The 22,592-nt window shown below is 36.4% G+C and overlaps 1 protein-coding gene across 2 annotated transcripts in view; it reads right to left on the bottom strand.

The window, feature by feature from the left end:
• The window catches only part of MRPS27 (mitochondrial ribosomal protein S27), an 88,215-nt gene that overhangs the window by 32,055 nt on the left and 33,568 nt on the right, over positions 1–22,592 (bottom strand). The window lies entirely within an intron of this gene.

Below are 22,592 nucleotides of genomic sequence, written 5' to 3'. Positions count from 1 at the left end.
ACTAAGGAGTGTGAAAACCTACTGAAGATAAAGTGAACTACTCAAAAAAGAAGCTGCCAAGCACAGCTCATGGCTCTGATCTACACTTGGGGCAGAATCTCAGAGGAAGGAAAAACGTATCTATACAGGGCATGCCACCTATCCAAGCCTAGGAAGTAAAGGAAAAGAACAACAGAGGCAATGTCTTTGCTGCTGAGCAAGCTGCTGTCCCAGCCTGTAATCTCTGCCCATCCACCTGCCACACTGCCTACCCCCCAGAAGCCAAGAACCCTCTTTTCCATCTTTTATGCACTACTAGTAACCCAAAAAGACTTTAAGGCTGAAAGCTCCCATTCCTGCCCGCAACCCAGATGGAACCATAAGCCCTTTCACAACCTGGACAAAGCAGCTGATGGCAACCACATGACAGCAAAGGACCACTGAGTTAATGGAATATCTATGAAAACAAATATATAATAGTTTTTTTTCAAGTTAAAAGAATTGTGAATACAACCAATAACTGCGTCTTAGGATCCTATGTTAAGCTAGGCTCAAAAAATGAGGGAAAGGCATAGCTGTTGCTATGGTGACCACATTATTTGATCATCTCTAGGATTTCCCATAATCCCATGCAAGTCTAGAAAAGTCTAATTTATTAGCAATATTTGTACTAACTACATTTTTAGGAATGAATGAATGAGTACCTATAAAAGGGTGCAACATACTGAGAAGCTTGTTTTTGAATATTTAGATCTTTTTAAATTTAATTTTTAAATTTTTTAAAGATTTCATTTATTTTATTTTCTAAGATTTTATTTATTTGAGAGAAAGAGAGTGAGCATGAAAAGGGAGAGGGAGAAAAAGAGGGAGACAGAGAATCTCAAGCAGACTCCCCGTTGAGAGTGTAATCCAACATGAGGCTCGATCTCACGACTCTGAGATCATGACCCGAGCCAAAACCGAGAGTCAAATGCTCAACCGACGGAGCCACCCAGGCGCCTCTAGATCTTTTTAAAATCATACTGAAGGGAAACTGCCTTTTCCTGAATCAGTTTGTGCAAAATCTTCATCTAACTGTAACTGAGAATGAGGATAAGGGTCAAAATAAATAATAGCATCATTAATTAAAAAGTTACTGAACACTTCCTATGTGCATTATCCTTAGTACTTTATATACACTTTTCCGTTTTTACAGAGTAGGAAATTGAAAGCTGAAAAGGATAAAAATCTAGCCTGAGAGTGTGCAATAAAGCCAACACAGGTGGTTTTTATTTTTACTACAGTGTTTGAAAAAGACTACTGGTTGCTGTTGAGCATCAGTAGTTAGCTTCATTTAGACAGCCTGCTTTACAAAAAAATGTGTCACTCTGAACACTAGAATTACACTTGGCACAGCAGAATGTTCATATCATGAGAGGAATGTAGAGGTGAAGACAGCAGGTTCTTATGCCAAGGTAGCCTGACAGTCTACTTTGTTGGGTGACCCACACCCTCCCCCATGCCCCACTCCAGGTCTTTTCTCTTGGGTTGTTCAGTTTTGCCAGAGAGGACTCTTCCAGGCGCCTCCCTGACAGGGATAATAATCCTTTCATCCCCAAGTCCAGAGTCCTTCTGGTTCAGTCGCTCCAGAAAGAAAGCTACCAGTCTTCTTCTAGGGTTGGAGAGAAACAATCTGGGTATTTCCCCACTTCTTATGAAAACTTTCAGTCGATCCTCTTACCTCGCTGCTTTTTCTTTATGAGCCCTTCTAGGGTCCTGTGGTATGGGTGCTCTTGCAGCCGAGTTTCTCTCCTGCCAGCTTCAGTGGTAGCTTTCTCTTTCTGCTAAGTGTGTTACCTCTTGTCCATCTATTTTATAACTTTCAAAATTTCGATCCTGTTGTCTCTCCTTCTGTTCTTTTTATTTTGTAGATTTCTTTCTTTCTTTCTTTCTTTCTTTCTTTCTTTCTTTCTTTCTTTCTTTCTTTCTTTTTTAACTTTTATTGTCATGTTTGTGGAAGTTTTATAAGGGAATGGAGCTAAGAACGTATGTTCAATCTGTCACGTTTAATCAGAAGACTTCCATAAGCCATTTGATCTCTGTGAACTAGTCAACGGATTGTACAATAACCTGAAAGCAATGACTGAAAAAAAAATGTACTTCAAATATTCAAATGTATTTCAGCAGGAATATCCTCTGCTTAAAGAAGAACACATCTTGAGGAGACACTTAACTCTCTGGATTTCCACTTCAGTAAATTACAAAACTAAAGGCTAGATCAGAGAACAGTCCTTTAATAGCCTCATTAATTCTAATATCCTTCAACAAAGGCCCAAAATAAATCACAGTGCTATAACTTGAATTATTTGTTCAATCTAAAATACTTTATTGAAAGCATCTGTGCACATGTATGCTAAGTGTTAAAAAATATTAAGACATGGTCCCTAAATTGTAATATTCTCTCTTTTTTTCTGGGGGAGAAAAGGATAATCACATGTAACAACATTATTCAGGATTACTCGAAAAAGGAAACAAAGGTAAATCAAACTTGGCAAATTCTTTTTTTAGAAGGCAGAAAATTCAGAAGGAGGTAGAAAATTCAGAAGGTAGAAAATTATGCAATATTGCAACAATGTCTTAAAAGATGAAACTTCATTCATATTCATAGAACTTTCTCTGCTCTGATGATTTAAAAAAAAAATGTCTTCTCTATATGTGAAGGGTCAAGAAGCTAGGGGAATGGATCTCACAAAATTATGAAACCAGTACAACAGGAATGATCTAACTCAGGCTGAAGCACCAAGGCACTTCTGTGTCAACTTCCTGTAGCAGGTCTGCACACACCACCTGACAAATTAGGCAGCCCACCTGATGCCACAGCCCAGCTTCCCGTCATATCGACATAGATAGAGATCTCTATATATCAGAAGGGAGGGGGAAAAAGAGAGGGAATAGGGGAAAGGGGGAATACAATAACCACCTGTACTTATTATCCGTAGGGTTAAAACAAAGTTAACACCATTTTCCCTACTCCTGGAACTCTACATGGACCCCCTTACTTAATACATAAGGAGGAGAGCCACAGTCTAACAAAGACAGGAAACTGTCAGACTTTAGTGAATACGGTACCGCATTAGAATGAAGAACAAGATCTCTTCCTTTGAAAACTGTGGAGACCCGCAGGCATTATGGCACATACAACAAGACGGCACCTGATAGCACCTGATAGCACCTGCTTCCCAGTGCATCTAACTGAAATTTACATTCCTTGCAAATGCCACACAGGATGTGACATTACACACAAGCCATGTCATTAGGTGTATTTTGCTTTGTACCAACCAATTCAAGGGATAATAAAAACCCAAAGGGTTGAGTTAAAAATTATACTTCAGTGAATTCAGGTCTTCCCAAAAATCAGGACTGTTGCATATGTTTAATAATCTCGTGCTCTCTGGCTACCACCGTCCTTTGCTTTAGAGAAGCACCTGCCACCAAGAATGTGAAGGTCATTTTTACTCACTGAATCAAATAAATATGTGAGATTTAGTATCTCTGTAAAGAAGAGCTTATCTTTCATGCCAATAATGTAATACATTTATTGATATGCATTCGCTAAACACATATACATCTAAAATAAGGACAGCAGATGTGGACAAAGGGCTAAAGCCTATATATTAGTTTGGTACCCATCTGTCTCTGGTATGACACTCAGGACCTTCCTGTTGCCCAGGGCCATGCCTCAACAAGCTCTCCCCTCTCTAGTCACTCAGATAACAACACCAACACAATGTGTTCAGTAACAAGAGAGTGGTCAATAGTTTTTGAACTCTAACGTTTTTCCAGTCACTGTGTTCACCACTTTCTAAAGATTATGTCATTTATGTGTCGGTACAGCTCTATGTAGAGTAAGTATGGTATTATCTCCATTTTACAGATGAGGAACCACAACATGATAGGGTTAGATGACTTCCACAACGTCACGCAGTAAGGATGAAACAAGGCCAGGATTCAAACCCAGACAGTCTGACTCCAGAGCTCCTGACCACTGAGCTATATTGCCTGATACTATAATCAAGTGATTTTATTTATTTTTAAAAAATTTTATTTGTGAAAACATTTTATCTTTTTAAGTAAGCTCTATGTCCAACATAGGGCTTGAACTCAGGACCCCGAGATCAAGAGTCGCACACTCTACCAACAGAGCCAGTCACGTAGATTTTAAGGTAAAATTTCTATTAATTTTCTACCAAAAAGACTGGGGCTTCTTAATGCTCCAATCAGGTTATCAACAATGACAGAGGAGGTGCTATTCCAATTAAGATTACCTTCTAGGAGAAGGAACTTTTGGCTAGAAAACTTGTCATTTTCAGAAATTAGAGTTAAATTATTTGGTTTGAATCATACTGAATGAAAGTCATTGTTCTTTCTCTCCTGATCCTGTAATGCATTATTATAACTAGATGTTCAGCAAGCAACCCCAACCCTAGAGTTTTCACTACTATTCACTAACGACAATCAAATGTCAACATTTGCTATTACATCTCTTTAATGACCACAGTGCATCAAATGAGATCACAGACAGGTATATCTGTGTACATCTGAAATATTCCATGCATAATGGCATTATGTGTTTCATTACCATACATGTTTATACACAGACTCTCACAAAAGAAAATGCTATCAAGGGGCGCCTGGGTGGCACAGCGGTTAAGCGTCTGCCTTCGGCTCAGGGCGTGATCCCGGCGTTCTGGGATCGAGCCCCGCATCAGGCTCCTCCTCTAAGAGCCTGCTTCTTCCTCTCCCATTCCCCCTGCTTGTGTTCCCTCTCTCGCTGGCTGTCTCTATCTCTGTCAAATAAATAAATAAAATCTTAATAAAAAAAAAAAGAAAATGTTATCAAATGGAATAATACGCATATTACATTTAAGAAGGAGAGCTACACCCATTCCAAAAATTTAAATACCTAAGTGTATTAATGGATGAATAGGTAAAATAAAACTTAAGGGGAGGGGTAGATAGAGACTTAAAATAAAATTTAAGAGGAGAAAGGACCCATGCTGACTTAGTGGCAAGACATCCTATTGTGAGAATATTGTAGAGCTGTTAAGGGACGCTTCTACTTACCCATTCAACCTCTTCACCTTCTTCATTATAAAAAAGTGAGCTTGCAATGATAAGGCAAACTCGGCCAAGAGCTCTTTGACAAGATCATTATGTAAATTATATTAACTAAGCATTCATGTATTGCCCTCTCTCTTTTCTCCCAGCTATCCAAAGGCATTTTGCACTGTAATGGGCATGCCTGCAGAAATGCATGGGTGAGGCAGAGTGGAAGCGGTTCAGAAAGAAGCCTCATTGAGAAAGAGGAATTATTTCCATGTGTTCTTGAATTTTAGGCGTTTGCCCAAGCGAACCTTAATGAGTCTATAACAATGCTCATTTTCTCATAAAATGCCCACCAATTCTGTACTCAGCACCTCTATGCTGACTCATGCTCTGTTATCAGATCTCAAGAATAATTAGAAAACATTAAGAGACTCCTTGAAATCTAATGCATTCATCCATTGATCATCAGAATTAATACTATTCTTAAAAGATGCTCTGGTATGTCCTGTACAGAACCACCAGTCATGTCATTCTTGGTAACCTCAGGATTTAAAGGCAGTCCCTAAGATGATTTCCTAAAGAAATACAAATAGAAGTACAACAGAGAAGTAAGATAGATGTGCAACTATATGTCATTTACATACCACTGACAGGAAGGAAACTCAACCACCATAAGGTATCCCATGTATATGAAACTTGGGCTTTGATTCCCTAACCCCCACCAAATGCTATTTATAATTGTAATGCATTTTGGTGGAATTTTTACATAACTGTACCCTATTACAAATAGCTATGTGACTCTGGGGAAATCTTTTATTCCTTCTCTCTTATAGTTTGCGGCTCTGTAAATTACATTATTTTGAACAGCTCAAATAGATTATAAGTCTATAATATAACCCTACCTTTGGAAGACCATAAATACTTATATTGTTTTTTCGCCCCACACGAAAATGACTACAGGCTCCCCCTTTCCCCGCCACTAATAGGTCTTTCTCTTCTCTCACTCTGGGCCACTAGAGAAAAACTGACCACTATGTCTGCTACATTTACCCACAAGCCTGAAATAATTGAATCTGGCCTGGTGGTAGTTCTACTGCTCCCATGGAGATTCATGTGCACAGGTTTTATGGTTAGTCTGTTTCATAAGACCAAAATTTCATATTCTAGGCCGTGGTGGGAAGAAAATAAGAATCACTCCAAATGTAGTAGTATTTCACGTTTGTTAATATTCATTTAATGTGGTTTTAAGTGGTGGTGGTAAAGAGAAGAGATTTTAAATGGCTGTCTCAGTTGAAATGGAATTTTGTGATTATTTAGAGTAGCAGAACGCACTGCTTATTCACCCAAGGATTTGGTCTACAAGAAGGTCAAAAGACTTGGACAGTGACTCTAAAACTCAGAGTCCCTGCCACCAAAATATCTTCAAAGTCAAGAGACTAAGACAAAGAGGTGACATCAAAGAAACCTGACCAGAGAAGCTGGTAGGGAAGCTCACGAATCTAAGTGAATGGACCTGCTGTTCCAAAACGCAGTGATGTGTACTGTGTGATATAAAGAAGCCTACTATGTTCTGATTTTTGTTTTTAGAGACTTAGCAACTAAAAGGAGACAACACATTTTCTGCTTTCTAGGATCAAGGCTGAATATGAACCATCTTGTTTTCATAATTTCAACGACCAAAAAGACTTTGGGTAGTAGAAATGTAGGTAATAAAATAGCTTACCTAGATGCAGATAATCATTGAATCCGTTTCTCCAGCCCAAATATGGCCCATAGCTGCAGACCCATATATTCATTTGCTTCCTGGACATCTCCATTTGGATCTCACACAGGCTCTTCATAGGCACCATATTCAGAACTAAGCATATCTACTTTATCGTCCTCCCTCAACTACAGTTTAAACTCTCTGTATTCTTAATCTTCAGTGATCTAAGATCATTTAAGATCACCCAAATTCCATGATCTGAATTCTATTACCAGACCTCCTGAATATCTCTTAGCCTCTGTTCTACCCAGTTTAAAAGTCTAATTCCTCCAATGGCTTCTTTACAAGACTGCATTTAAAAGCCTTTTATTTTTTTAATTGCAAGAAACTATTTTTTCTGATATTAATGTAGTAATTTTCTTGTAATTCAATCAGTATAGAAGTACAGAGACGTAAAAATCACCTGAATCCTCATGACCAAGAACTAGTTTTCCACTGTTTATTTGACCAATCCTCTACTCATTTAACTAATCTCCTAATACTGGGCATATTTCACTATTAAAAACAAAACCATAGCTAATTTTCTTGACCGATGTACAAATTTTTCCTTAGGCTAAATTCTTTCCAAAAGTACCAATTTAAATTCCTATCACAGTTTGTTGAGAATGTCTATTGCCATGAGAATGAATACTGGTCAACTTTTAATCATCCTCAATATGACAGGCAAAAAGTATTTCATTATGTCATTTATTTGCATCTTCTACTTAGTGGCAAGACTGAGCATCTTTTCATATGTTTACTGGGTATTTGCCTTCCTTGTTTCTAGTACTGCCACTGTACTTCTTTTCTACGGAATAGAACTAATTATTAAGTTTATTAGTAAACAACTAATGTTTTAATTATTCTTTCTTTTTTTGCATCATATTATTTAGATTAAGGAATGCTGTATTTTACTTTTTAAATGTTCTTATGGACAAATCTGTTGTCTTTTACTGCATGATTTTTGACATTTATGTCATGTTCAGAAAGGTCTCTATGTGTTAAGATTACAGAAGCATTTACCTATTGTATTTTCACATACTAAGATGGTTTCAGTTTTTAAATTTAAATCTTTAGTCACTTGGAATCTATTCTGGTATGAGGATACAGGAAAGCCTAGAGAGTATCTTCTCATTACATATTTCTTAAGTTATATGTCCAGTCTTCCAGGCATTGATTTTTGTTTTCCCTACTATTTTATTTCTCCTTTCTATATACTGACTACCAATTTTAAGATAATCACACATACGTTTTTGACTATGTTCTGAGTGAAAAAAGGCTCCACTTAGCAACATATATCGTAGAGAGAAAAGTTTATCACAATATAATCAGAAAGGGAAGAGGGCATCTCCTGTTCCTTATCCTACAAAGTTTTTTAAAAATCTATTTATCTTTTTGTGCTAGAAACAGTACAGAGATAAAATAGTTGGCCACTGAAAGAATGTGTAAAATTATTACATAATAAAATATGTATCAGATATAAAAGAATCTCATCTAATAGTGAAGTAGTCAAGTAGTCAAAATGTTATTACAAGTAATTAGATGGTTCAAAATACACATGGAATACTGAGCCGGTGTTTCCAGGGCAACAAAACACCAAGTTTCATAGTACTTTCTACAATAATTAACTAAATCATTTACAGTTAAGTGGCACCTTCCCCATGCTTCTGAAGATTGCTACACTGGTGTGATTAAAATGTGATAAGGAAACTGTAATTTAAAAATATATATCTTTGGCTATCATACACTCATGGGAAAAAAAAACAAAAGCAAAAAACTTAGTGCAGTCTGGATGCTGTCCTGTACTTTTGTACTAGATTATGAGAGAATAATAACAGTAGAAAAACTGAAGAAAACAAACAACGACCACTTTTCAGCAGCAATAGCTCTGATACTCATGTAGTATTTATGAAAGAATTGCTGATATATATAGTATCCCTATCACGAAGCAAAACAAGGATTAGTCATAACTGCCCACAATTTCTTTCGTGTCCATTGCCCATTACCCTGTACACATCGGCCTTAAGACAAACAAAACACAGATTTCATTTGTAGGCCAATTCCAGTCTGTCGGCAGTAGTCAGTATATTGCTGCATTGAGAAGTCTAGGGCTGAGTCACAACAGCTGAAATGCATCCATGATCAAACAGTAATGTCTGTCAAGAGTAGACAACAATTAGGGAAGTACAAATGTAAGTTATCTGCCAGACCTATAAAAACACCACTCTCCTCTGCTCCTAAAATCCTTCCATTCAGCAAGTTCAAACACATATACCCATGCATGCTATACTCACTAAGTTCTAATTTGGGAAAATGGTATCGCGTAATGGTTAAAAATTGGGCTTTAACTCTCTGGCCTAGCTTTGACTCCATGGACAGCTACTTCCTACCTAGCTGCGTGGGATTTTAGGCAAGCTACTTATTTTTTTCTGATTCTTGATGTCCTTATCTACAAAATGAGGAAAATAAAAGTTCCACTTTGAGGGTTTCATGGCAACTCAATCAGTAACATATGATCATGTGGTCAGTACTCAGGGTATTATCACCTCTATTAAGTGACATTTTTTGTGGGGCCTGTTATCTTGTAGCATCCTCTCCCCCCCGCCTTCCAAACCCCCTCCCCAATAAAGAAACTCAGAAAAAGCATTCCAAAGCTCAGCAATAACAATGCAGCAAACAGTAAATACTCACTAGATACTCGGCTCTGCCGAATGCTAGAGACACAAAGACAAATATGACAAAGCCACCCCCGGACTGCTGTTGCACACTCCATTAGAAGAAAACCAAGTGTTACATGAAAATCTACACTCTAGTCAACATTGAACAAATTCTCCATAAGGAACAAGGGTAATGAAAGCAAGTGGATGGAAGAAAAGGAGAAGAAAGTTCCAACCTGCTGATGAAAGGGGGTATGTACACTTCATAGGAATTCTCCCAGGAACAAAGTGACAGGCCTTCATGCCTGCTTCTCATAACCTGTGTGATGGAGGCAGGCATCTATACCTGTCTCTGATACCTGTGTGATGGCGAATTTTATGTGCCAACTTGATTGGGCCACAGGGTATTTGATTAACATTATTTTGGTATGTCTGTGCAGGTATTCCTGGATGAGACTAACATTTCAATCAACAAACTGAAAAAAACAGATTGCCCTCCACAGTGTGGGTAGGTCTTACCTAATCTGTTAAAATCCTGAATAGAACAAAAAAGGCTGAGTGAGAGAAGATTCTCTCTTTGCCTATCTTTGAGCTGGAACATCAGTTTTCTCTTGCCTTTGGACTCATACTGGAACTAAACCACTGGCTCTCCTGGGTTTTTAGCTTGCTGGCCCACCCTGCAGATCTTGTCACTTCCCAGCCTCCATAATCACATGAACCAACTCCTTACAATAAAACAATCTCTCAATCTCTCTCCCTCTCTCGATATATGTGTATATATATGTTGAGATATGTGTATATATGCATATATATATATATATATGATAGGATATAAATAATGTAAGAGGGCATTTTATTAAACAGAACCAATAGGAGACACACACACACACACACACACACACACACACACACACACACACTATGATATGGATGAACCTTGAAAACATTTGTGGGTGTGTGTGTATCTCCTATCTCTGGAGAACTCAGACTAATAGAATCTGTAAGTACTGACTAGAACCCCTATTTGGTTCACTCATTTTTATGACTGGGTTCACTGCATACCCCACCCCCACAAAAAACCAAAAGTAAGGTTTCTCCCCATTGCTACAAGGTACAAAGTTTCATGGTATGAAAGGCACTCTGGTTTGCAACGCCTCTTAAAATAGCACTTCTCCTTGATCATCTCCTAGAGCTTTTCTCTATCAGTAACACAGTGAATTGAAGAACATTAGCCCATAAGGTCTTTGAGCACAGGCACTCTTCAGTATTTGTTGACAGTATCCCGTCTGCGGATAATAGGAACATGAACTCAAAATGGATCAGTGATCTAAATATAAAACCTAAACCCATTAAACTCTTAGAAGAAAACATGGGGTAAATCTTCATGACACTAGATTTAGCAATGGATTCTTACATATAATTAAAAGCATGAATAACAAAAGAAAAAAACCCAGATAATTGGAAATCATCAAAATCAAACTTCTGTGCATTAAAGGGCATTGCCAAAAAGGCAAGACAACCTTCAGAGTGGGAGAAAATATTTACGAATCATATATTGATAAGGGTCTAGTACTAAGAATATATAAAGAACTCTTACAATTCAACAAGAACTCAGTTAAAAAATTGCAAAGCAGTTCAACAGACATTTCTCTAAAGAAGATATACAAATGACCAACAAACATATGAAAAGATGCTTAACATCTTTAGTCACTAAGGAAATGCAAATCAAAATTATAATGAGATAACATTTCATACCAACTAGGACCACAATTATAGAGAACTGGAAAGCTGGTGAGGACGTGGAAAAAAATGGAACCCTTGTACATTGCTGGTGGGAAAGTAAAAAGGTTTACCCACTGTGGAAAATTTGGCAGAGTTTGGCAGTTCCTCAAAAAGCTAAACAGAGAAGCCTGGGTGGCTCAGTCAGTTGAGCATCCAACTCTTGATTTTGGTCATGATCTCAGGGTCCTGGCATTAAGCCCTGTGGTGGGCTCTGAGCTTGACGGCAAGTCTGCTTAAGGACTCTCTCCCTCTCTCTGCCCCTCTTCCTGATCTCACATGCACTCTCTCTCAAATAAATAAATCTTTAAAAAAAAAAAGCTAAAAAGAATTACCACGTGATCCAGCAATTCTACTCCTAAGTATATACCCAAAAGAAGTGAAAACAGATACTCAAATACAGGTACACACATATTTATAATGGCACTATTCACAGTAGCCAAAAGGTGCAAACAACATAACTTCAATCAACAGATGAATGGACAAACAACTGTAGTATATTCTTACAATGGAATATTGTTCAGCCACAAAAAGGACTAAAGTGTTGATATATGCTGTAATATGGATGAACCTCGAAAACATTATTCTAAGTGAAAGAAGTCAGACACAAAAGGTCACATATTGTATGATTCTATTTATATGAAATATACAGGATAGGTAAATCCACAGACATGAGAAGTATAGTTGCCCAGGGTTGGAGAGAGAGGGTCATGAAGAACAACTGCTTCATGGGTATAGGGTTTCCTTTGGGGGTGATGAAAATGTTTTGGAACTTCGGAGAGGTGGTTGTTGCAAAAAGTTGTGAATATACTCAATGTCACTGAATTGTTCACTTTGCTTAATTTTGAAAAAAAAAAAATAACGGTTAATTTTTGTTATGTAAATTTCCTTTTAAAAAAAGATATACAGTGTGTGATGGGTTGAATGGTATGTCCCCCAACCCCAAAATACAATGAAGTCCTAATTTCCAGTACCCATGAATGTGACCTTATTTAGAAATAGGGCCTGTGCAAATGTAATCAAGTTAAGATGAGGTCATTAGGGGACCCTTAGTCTAGTACAACTGATGTTCTTAGGAGAAGACAGACAGACAGAAACACAGACACACAGAAAGGTATGTGATCACAGGAGGAGAGATTGGAGTGATATATCTAAAAGCCAACTCCAACAATTAATGAAAACACTAGAAGCTAAGAGAAACACATGGAACAGATTCTCCCTTAGAATCTTTAGAGAGAGCATGACCCTAGTGACACTTTCATCTCAGACTTGTAGTCAGCACTGTTAGAGAATAAATTTCTGTCATTTGAAGCTACCTAGTCTATGGCAGTTTGTTATAGCAGCCCCACGAAACTAATACACAATGGACAAGACAAGTAGGTAGTAGGCTTAGAGAAGGAAATAGGATAAAGCTGGAAGAGCAACTAGACTGTGAAGAGAGCCCAGACAGGAAATTCAGAGTATCTCTATGGGGATAACTAGAAAAAAATGCTTAAGATAGCAACAAGACTTCATGGAAGAAGAGTTGCAGATACTCATTTATTTAACAGGCAATTATTGAACACTTATTGTATGCAGGGTAGTTTTTAGGCCCTTTGCTAATTATTGTTTTATTAGACAAGGTTGACTCAAAATGTAGATAATCTCACAATTTGATATTATCACAAAGCTAGGCCACATGTGATCAATGTAACCTGAGTGATACAAACTAACTGCTACTAGTGTGCTAGTCAGAGGAGTATTACTGGTTGGAGTGATCTGAAATGGGATTATGGAGTCTGGACACTTAATATGTGGCAGACTTTTAAAGGGAAAGGAATGAATGCCCAGGGCAAGAGCAGGGCCCTGTTTACAGAGGAAATACACTTAATACTCGTTAAGCAAAATGAATGAGCCAGGAAAGATAATTCCATAAATGTAGGGTTTCCGTTAGGGATTAGTGATATCAGGCTGGAAAATTAGGTTGGAACCAAATTATATAAACAGTCTCGTCTACCCTTAAAATACAATAGCATCAAGAACAGGACTGAGCCACAAGGGGTGGGGAGGTTGGATAACCATTTTATTCCTCTTCTAACTTCTAATCTGGTAAATGATAGTGGACCTACTGATGAATGTCAGAACCTATGAGTCACAAAGTTTTATCACCTCAATAAAGAAAGTTTATTTGGACAGATGTCTCACAGAGTTATAAAATAAAGTGTATGATAACATCCATACTTTGATTTTACCACTGGGAATTGTTAATCCAAGGAGCCATACACATAACTTGTAAAATACAAGCAATATCTAGTATCTTAATTAAAAAAGGAGCTTGATTCTGTTAGGAAAACCAAGAATATGACTTCAAGTTAGATCTATGACATTAATGAATTTGACTAAGGTCAAATACCTTATTTTAAACCACTGATTACAATTCCGAAATGAAAGCAGGATTCTGATTTGAAATCCATTAATGATATTTTTTCTTCTTTTAAGATTGCTATAAACAAAATTTGAATATGGATGTCAGAAACGAAAATAGAAAACAGGTTAGAGCTTGACCCAGGATTATATTTTGTAGGACAGAGAAAGGGAAGACACAAGAATGTGGAGGGAGAAACAACAGGCCTTGCTGACACGGATAAAAAAATAAACAAAAGATGTTAGGATATTACATCATAAAGAACAAAAGAAAGGAGTGGCAATTTGAGAGAGTACATGTATCTAACTATATGGCAGCTCTTTTATTTTCAATGAACCGAAAAGATATTGGATCTGGCAAATCAGATACACATATTGCTTCCTCCTATTTCTAAGACCCACACCTTTCTTGTCTGACCTGCTCCTAATGTGTCAAGGAAGTGGGTATCTCTATCAGCTTCCCTCAAGGACCACTAGATGTAATATACACACAACTGCCCTAACTCCTAACCCTAATATAGGAGTTGAATAGCACCTTTCCCAAGGCCAGGATTTGAATGGAGGTGGAGTTCCCCGAAGTGCTTTTTCGTGTTCTATGTATCTGCTGTTGACCAGTTTGTAGTTATAGGCAGAGAAATCAATGACAAGGAAAACGTTACTGAGCTACAGAAGAGACAGCAATACAGAAGGAACCAGAAATGTGCTATGTGTTACCGCAAGGTTCGTGAACCTTTCTTCATAGAAAAAAACATGCTGAATTTTATGACAAAGGGGACCCCAAACCTTCCCAAACTGTGACTCAGAACTCTAGGGAAAGCCATCAAGAAAGTGGTGCCCCTTTGCACCTTTACAATGCTTTTAACCTTTCAGAACATTTCTACACGTAAGTGATTTCTATACAACTTTCTATCTTTATTTTAAAGATGAGAAAACTGAGGTCAGCAAGGCTAAGTGACCTGATCAGGATAAGACTATCGTCATTTTTGGAGAACACAGGGAAATTTCACTTCCAGTCTAGGGCTTACTATCAACCACACTACTTCCCTACTCTGTTTCACAATGAAATTTATTTGAAACTGCCTAAAAAATGTATCCCTACTTATTAAATGGGTTCAGATAATGTATAAACAAAAGAAGACAATGTATACACAGTCAGGATTTTAAGTGGCATTAATCTGCTACAGACTTTGTTCCATCACTCATTCAACAAATATTTATTGAGGGTCAGCTATGTTCCAGGCACGGATAAGTGCTGGGAATACAAAATCAAATAAGACAGAATCATTATCTTCAAAAAATTCACCTTGGATTGCTGGTTCTCCAGAAATGCATTTTGTTCAAAGTCAAAAGTGCCTGCAGTCAAAATCAAATTTACTGCTGCCAAATAAGCAGATATCAAAACAAATTAAAAAGAATCTGTACTATCTTGCAATAAGATATCAAGACTTTTTAAAACAATGTGCGTTCAAACTCTGCTTTCCAAATAAATATCCAGGTGAACTATGTCAATCACTATAAAATATTTGGCCAAAAAGATTTCACAGTAGAGGCCAAACTACTATCTAAAAAGAAAGGTAGTATTTAGAAATGGAGAGGGGGGTGAGAGAGAGCGATCTAGAGGCATTAAAAACTACTTCTGCATGACTCCCAACCTCAAAAGCAGCCTCAGCAGTTTTCCTACTTGGTTTGAAATCTGTATTGAATCCATAGACTTGAGAGTTAACTCTGCTTCTATAGCAGAGAAAGACCACACTAAAAAATATAAAAATTAAAATTAAAAAAAATTGAAAAGCCAACTCCTTAAAGTATGGTAAAATCACAGAATTATAAACATGATAAATTTAATTTATTATAGGACTATATCCACAATGTAACCTTACTCTCAAAATCCTTTTTCTTTCAATCTTCTAAAAGCCCAGACGCTTATACTAACAAATCAAAAGCAAATACTAGGCACCTTTTGCCTTTTCCTTAAAAAGATATTATTATTCTCTTTGTACTGTTGATTATTTCTGAATAGGAAGTATTTTGGCACACAAGGGAAGGTGATATGAACATGCCAGAAATATGAGAGTACTTTCAGGAGGATGAAACATATCACCACAATTTAATGACAATATAAATTTAATCTGCCTGAATGTTTGTGGAGTTAACAAATAACATTTTTAAGAGATGGTGTGATATAGGATATAAGTGTTCTTTCAGGCTGAGAGGAAGAACCTCAAACTTCAAAAGATCTAAGATCAACTGAGCTGTCACTCACTAGCTGTTTTGACTTTGGAAATGTTTCTCCTCTGGCTGACTTCCTTCAGACACAAAAGAAGGGCAAGAACAATACCTGCCCTTTCAGTTTTGCAAGCTTTTTCAAGAGGATGATAAACAACGAGATGATGATGTACTTTTGGACAGATACAACTAATTATTATTATTTGACCTTCACCATGATGACCCACAGTGTCAGTCCAACTGATGGGTGGTCAAATGGACTTTCAAGAGGTTTATTAACTCTCATCCCAATCTGACTGGGCATCCTGAAGGCAGGGAGTTATTTAGTGTGAACAGCCACTTGTACTCCCACTTAAGGAAGCACTTATTGAGGGAATGATGCAATTACCCAGCTCTGGGGCTAAAAGCTCAGATGGGGAGGAGGAGGCAAGGGAAGCAATATGCATCTGGGCTTTCCTGGTAATTCTTTCACTGACTACATTATTTATATGATACAGTATAATTCAAGATTGTTATGATTGTTATGATTGTAAAGTGGTTCATTCTGAGTGCTGCCCAAAGGTGTGGACAGAGACAAAACCCAGCCCTAGCAAATGTGTAATCAGGTACAAGGTTGCATCTTTCAGAAAAAGGTACTTTTTCCCTAATTTATCTGTCTAGAAGAGACAATTTTTCTTGTTCACATAAACATGCCGTAAAGGCTATTTGATATTTGAGGCCCTGATCACCTATCTCAGACATTCAACCATCATTTGAGCCTCCCCACTACAGAAAGGGATATATATACACTATATATCCAAATAAGGTATTTGAAAAATATTTCTAACAATTAACAAGGCTGTTAAGCATAGGAGAAAGGGAAATAGTGGAGACTGAGTGAAGGGGTTGACAGAACTGTGAGCTTTTACTCAGATATTAAAACATATTCAGAAGCTAAGATGACTAAAACAAACGTGATGCTATTGGATGAAAAAGCAGATCAGTGGAATAGCAAGTTCAGAGACAGACCCAAACTCAAACAAGAGATTAGTATATGATAAAGCAGCATAAATTATCAGCAGGCAAAGGAGGTATTATTTTAAAAATGACATTAGGATAACTGGTGAGCCTTTTTTTTTTTTAATATGGGTACGTGTACATGTGGATCTGTACTTCACATAATTAAACCAAAATAAACTCCAGATGAACTGTATATTTACATGTTAATACATTCACTGAAGAAAAATATGGGGGAATTTCTTGCGATGGAGAATGTCATTCTTAGATGAATGGAAAAGCCATAAAAGAAAAGATTGATAAATTCAAGTACATTAAAAAAAAAAAAAGTCTACGCAGCAAAAACTACCATAAAGCAAAAAATTTACAAAAACAAAAAGAAATGAGAAAAATAAAAATATTCATCATTCAAAGCTATTCCCTAACCATTGAGAGGTCCTACAAATTAATAAAAGACCAACAATGCAGTAGAAAGACAGGATAAAAGATAAAGTTCAAAGAAATACAAATGATTGTTAAGCATGTAAGAACATGTCAACATCACCAATAATGAAAAATACAAAACAAAATTATACTGAGAAGACCTACATCTGTTCAAAAATATGAATTTCCAATTAAAATCTTCTTAAGAAGAAAACTCCAGGCCCATCCAGATGACTTCACTGATGAGTGCTATCAAATATTGAAGAAATAGTATAAATCTTATGCAAAATTTTGGAAAATAACAGGAGAGAACACTTCCTAAAACATTTTATGACATCACATAATCCTGATGCCAAAACCACACAAGGATGTTATAAGCAAAAAATTTAGAGATCGGTATTATCAACAACACAGACACAAATATCTTTGACAAATATTGACAAATTTACTTTCAAGAATTTTTATAACAGAATGGAGAAAAGCAGCTGGTTCCGCTATTATAATTCACTGTTATAACAGGAGTTCACATATGATATCATATGATTACCTTTATCTTTGCAGAAATAATATTTAACAGAATTTAGATTCAATCATGATAAAAACTGTCAGGAAACTAGGAATAAAAGTGAACTTCCTCAACCTGATAAAGGGCATCTATGAAAAACCTACCGCTAACATCATTCCTAAAGGTGAAACGATAAATTACTTTCCGCCAAGACTGGGAACAAAGGAAAGATACCTCCCCCTCTCCTTTTATTGAACATTTATTGGAAGTCCTGGCTAGTGCAATAGGTCAAGAAAAAAATTAAAAGGCCTAAAATTTAGGAGGATATAAAATGTATAGACAATACGACTGGATATATAGAAAACATTAAACAATCTACAAACAACTACTAGAATTAATGAGTGAATTTATCAAGGTCTCAGGATACAAGGTCATGAGACAAAAATCAGCTGTATTTCCAGCAAACTTGGAAAATAAAAATTAATTAATTAATTAATTAATTTTTTTTTAGAGAAAGAGAGAGTGTGTGTGTGTGTGTCCGTGCACAGGCAGGAGGAGGGACAGAGGTAGAGGGAGAGAGATAATTTTAAGCAGGCTCCACACCTAGCATGGAGCCCAACTCAGGGATCAATCTCATGACCCTGAGATCATGACCTGAGGTGAAATCAAGAATGGACACTTAACCAAATGAGAAAATAAAATTTAGAAAAATAACTTCATTTACAGTAACATCAAAACCCCTATAATATTTAGTAATAAATTTGACAAAAGACTTGCAAGATCCCTACAATGAAATTTATAAAACATTGCTGAGAGAAAAACGACCTAATAAATAAACAAATAAATAATACTTTATGACATCATATAAGGTCCCAATTAAGATGCCAATTTTTTAAAAATTTATCTATAGATTTAATAATAACCCAATCAGAATGCCAGTAGGCCTGTTTAAGGAAAACTGACAATCTCATTCCAAAATGTGTATGGGAGGGTTAAAGGACCTAGAATAACAGAGTAACATTTGAAAAGAACAAAGGTGAAGGACTTACACTATCTGGCTTCAAGACTTAAAGCAGTAAGAGTATAGTATTGCATTAGGACAGACCAATGAATGGAAAACAACATAGAAAGCAGGCACATCCATAAGGAAAAAAAAGAACATCAACACTTACATCACATCCAAGAACTGGTTTGAGATACAAAATTAAATTGAGACATAAAATCTAAAACAATGACATTTTAAAGAAGAAAACAGATTATCTAGGACTAAGGGGTAGGCAATAACTACTTAGGACACAGAAAACAATAACCATAAAATGAAAGACAGCTAGATCCGATTTCATCAAAATTAAAAACTACTTATCAAAACATCCCATTAGGAAAGTAAATAGAAAAGCCTTATATCAGGAGAAAATATCTGCAAAACAGATAGACAACAAAAAAATACTGAGAATCAGATTTCTCACTGCCAGAAGAGAATTACAAAATTAGGGAAAGGGCAGGTCTAAAAGGAAAACTGAAGTGTTAGAGTGGCATTAACAGGCATTAGCAAGAAGATGGTTTAAAATACATATATTTCTATATACAAAATTAAACATAACATATATAAAAATATAATCCACATGAATGGATAGACTGATTTGCTAGCTCTGTCCACTTAGAAAGTCTGGGGAAAATAATACCCCCATACAGAGCATACCCTATAAGCAGATTTTGACTTCTGAATGCCATTCTCCTCAAAAAAGAACTAGGGCTCTTTGGAAACATGGCTTGTTCCAGGGCTGGGGCAGGTAAAGTGTAAGATGACACTGAAAGATCTTTTTTGTCTAGAAAATAAGAAAATGCTCAATGAAGGATGGGGCATACCAAAACAATGCAAGAAACAGGATCTCCTACCAAATAGGGAACATTTTGAGCATCAAAATAAGTAATGTATTATAACTTACTGAATAAAATCAAGTCATGAGTCCTTATGATAAAAATTAATGAATAAATAAGTGAGGAAGGACGAGAACTTTTTACAAGTGGAACATGAACTAAAATATAGAAGGAATGGTGCAATTAGAAAATCATCAAAGGATGCCAATATTAGTAGGCGAAAGTTTGATGAGGAATAGAATATTTCATAATCTCAAAGTGCCTCCTTATACATTATTTACTAATTACAAAGAGACAACAGAATTTATAGTGGCCCAATCTGGTAGATACCACCTTAATAAGGTGATCAAAATTAACATCACCAATATTGGAATAAATCATCAATATGCATTTCCTGATAATGATACATTGAGAATGCAGCATCACTTCTGTTGTACTGCTGTCCACAAACTCCTTCCTTCCTAGGAAGTATCAGGGAATCCTAACTGGCCTATACTTCTAAAAAAAAAATGTCAAGGTCAAGAAACACACATGCACATATACACACTAAAGCTAAGAAACTGTCTCAAATTAAAGGAGACTGAAGAGATATGACAACTAAATATAATGTACGACCCTAGTTAGGATCCTAGGCTAGAAAAAAAAATAATAACACCCATAAAGAACATTAATGAGGCAACTGACAAAATGTACTGAATAGGGATTACTATTAGATCATACTACTGTAGTACTGTTAAATGTTCTGATTTTAATCATTGCGTAGTAGTTATGTAGGAGAAATGCCTAAATAAAAGGTCAACTTATCAGTATTAATAAATAGTATCTGTGTAAATTGGGTGTCTACCAGTTAACAAGGCCATTTTTCTTCTTCTGGGACCTCTAAAAAACGAGCACATGCCACCATTTTGCTGCTATCCAGCATTTGCTACAGGGCTGATGAAATTCCTCTCTATGCTCATCATGGGATACAGAACAGCCATCCAATGGACTGTTCCTCCTCAAGCTCCAAGGTGCCGAATCAGAGAGCTCAGGAGCTGGTTTACGTGTTAATCTTTACTTTTTTCCCAACAAAACAAAAGAGTAAGGATAGATGAAATGATACACTGGGATTTTTTTCTCTGAAAATTTTAAGGACAGGAGAAAATAAGTGAGGGTACTGATCAAAGGTTGGCAAACTAGGGCCTATGGACCACATCTGGCCTGCCGCCTGTTTCTGTACAGCTTCTGAGCTAAAAAAAAGTTGTTTTTTTAAAGGACTATATACAGAAAAGAGCCATATTAGGCCCAAGATTGTTATCCTTACAAAGTGGGTAGTTATCTGTCCCAAACATATTACTCTTTCTTGCCAAAGTAGACTCTGATGCAAGCGGGGCCAGTCCTACCTCAAGATTTTTCAAGGAGGAAGTGAGAAGGAATTAGCCTCAAATTTGTTCAAATAAATTTCTTAACAAATGTAAAAATGGACTTTTAGTGTGCGTGTGTGGTAGGAGAAGAGATTAAATGCAGCTGAAGTCCCCGATATACATCTCCTGATGTTATTCCTACATCTCACCATCCTTCAGATGTAAATAAGTTCCTGAATTTTCTTTTTTTCATTGTTAAGCATGTTTTTACACTCTTACATTTTATACACGTATCCACATAAACATATACGCCACCACATTGCTTTGTATGTTTTCAAACTACATAAACGTTACACTGTATGTATGATTCTTCACCATGCTTTTTTCCACTCATTACGTTTTTGAGATGCCCAAGCTGACATGTATGGCTTTAATTCATTCTTTCTCTCTGTTGTCTGGAATTCCATTGTATGAGTCTGGCCTTTGGCTTCTCTTTTAATTTGTTAATGGTACTAATTTAATTTGTTCATTTGTTAATGGTTTGTTAATTTGTGATATGTAACTTAGTGCATTAAAATTTATCAAAAAAAAATCTGTCCCTCTTTTACCAGTTGTTTGTGTCTTGTTCAAAAAAAATCCTCCACAATATCATACAAATATTAATATTTTCCTAAAAGTTTTACATTTTTGTCATTTAAGTTTTCAACCTAAGCAAAATGTGTGTGTACATGTGTGTTTTGAGGTAGGAATTATTTTTTTTTCCATATAATCAATTGTCCAAGTACCATTTATTAACTAATCTATTCTTTCTCTTTTGATGTATAAACCACCTCTCGTTCCATATGTGTACATATTCATTTCTGGGCAAGACAGCATCTCATTTTTGTTTACCATCACTTTCTAAGTCATGTTATCTATCTGGTAGACCAATAATTTCATCTCAGTCTTTTTAAAAGTGTCTCAGTTATTCTTGGCCATTTATCTTTCATTTGCATCTCAGGATCATCTTCTCTGGTTCCACAAAAAAATTCCGCCAGATTTTGGTTGGACTTGCATTGGTTGTATAAAAGAAATCTGAGAGTTAGTGTCAACTAGTTTAAAACAAATTAAATGAAAAGATGTAGTTGAAAGCCCAGTAGGAAATACACTAAAAATAAAGTGATTTAAAAAAAAAAATAAATTGCAGCCCAGTTTTCCATAAACTAGGCCACACAAATAGGAATTCTTACTGAGTTTCTACATCTGGGGGGAAAAACAATAAAATAAAATAAATGGTGGGGAATGCTGACAGCATTAAACATCTTTAGACATTCTGAGCTGCTCTGTGTACTCAAAATATCAGAGCTAAACTCACTAGAAGGAGTCCCTCAATTTCTATTTCAACTGTTTAAATGTTTTTCTGTCATGCTCCCAGCCCTCAGAACAGACCTCTCCTTTCAGTTCTAATCTACATTTTGATAACTGATTCAGTAACATCTTATCAGAGACCAGTTCTGATGCAGGTTGTTCTTATAACCAGCAATCACCTGCTTTGGGCTTCTTCCATTGCGCCACAGCTGGGACACAGATGACTT

Source organism: Ursus americanus, chromosome 5, assembly GCF_024610735.1.
Source record: "Ursus americanus isolate L20-20 chromosome 5, mUrsAme1.1.p, whole genome shotgun sequence".
NCBI classification, from domain to species: domain Eukaryota; kingdom Metazoa; phylum Chordata; class Mammalia; order Carnivora; family Ursidae; genus Ursus; species Ursus americanus.
This window is presented reverse-complemented; position numbering and strand designations above follow the sequence as displayed.